The sequence below is a fragment of the Pteropus medius genome, unplaced genomic scaffold, assembly GCF_902729225.1.
Source record: "Pteropus medius unplaced genomic scaffold, Ma_sr-lr_union100, whole genome shotgun sequence".
Taxonomy (NCBI): Eukaryota; Metazoa; Chordata; class Mammalia; order Chiroptera; family Pteropodidae; genus Pteropus; species Pteropus medius.
In genome coordinates this window covers 459,687-460,072 of record NW_024351646.1, presented here as the reverse complement: position 1 = coordinate 460,072, position 386 = coordinate 459,687, and the positions used below count along the sequence as shown (strand labels likewise).

Sequence of the window (386 nt, the reverse complement as noted above, 5' to 3'; positions counted from 1 at the left end):
CTATTTCTGCTCCCCAAGCCCTTGTTTCACACCATCCTTGCCTCTGCCCAAAATTCTTTCTTTGACCCCCAAACCTGTCTCTGTTCTGTGAAACCCTAGTTTTCATCCTTTTACCTCCATTTCTGCTTCTCAAACCCTATATTTGTTCCCTGTGACTTCTCTCTGATTCTCCCAAAACCATTTTTCTCCTCCAACGTCCTGGCTTTGTACCAAAATGTCTTTGTCACTCCAAACACCAAGTCTACTCCTCAGAATCTGTTCTGTCACATGAATCCTTATGTCTGCCTTCCCTAAAGCCCATCTCAGCCCCAACATGTCTCTGTCCCTGAGATCTCCTCCCTGGCCCCAAATCTTTCTTTACTCCAATTCTATCTCGGTCCTCAAAC

At 45.6% G+C, this 386-nt stretch overlaps 1 protein-coding gene across 1 annotated transcript in view; it reads left to right on the top strand.

The window, feature by feature from the left end:
• The window catches only part of GATA1 (GATA binding protein 1), a 7,048-nt gene that overhangs the window by 543 nt on the left and 6,119 nt on the right, over positions 1-386 (top strand). The gene's annotated exons all lie outside the window — the stretch shown is intronic.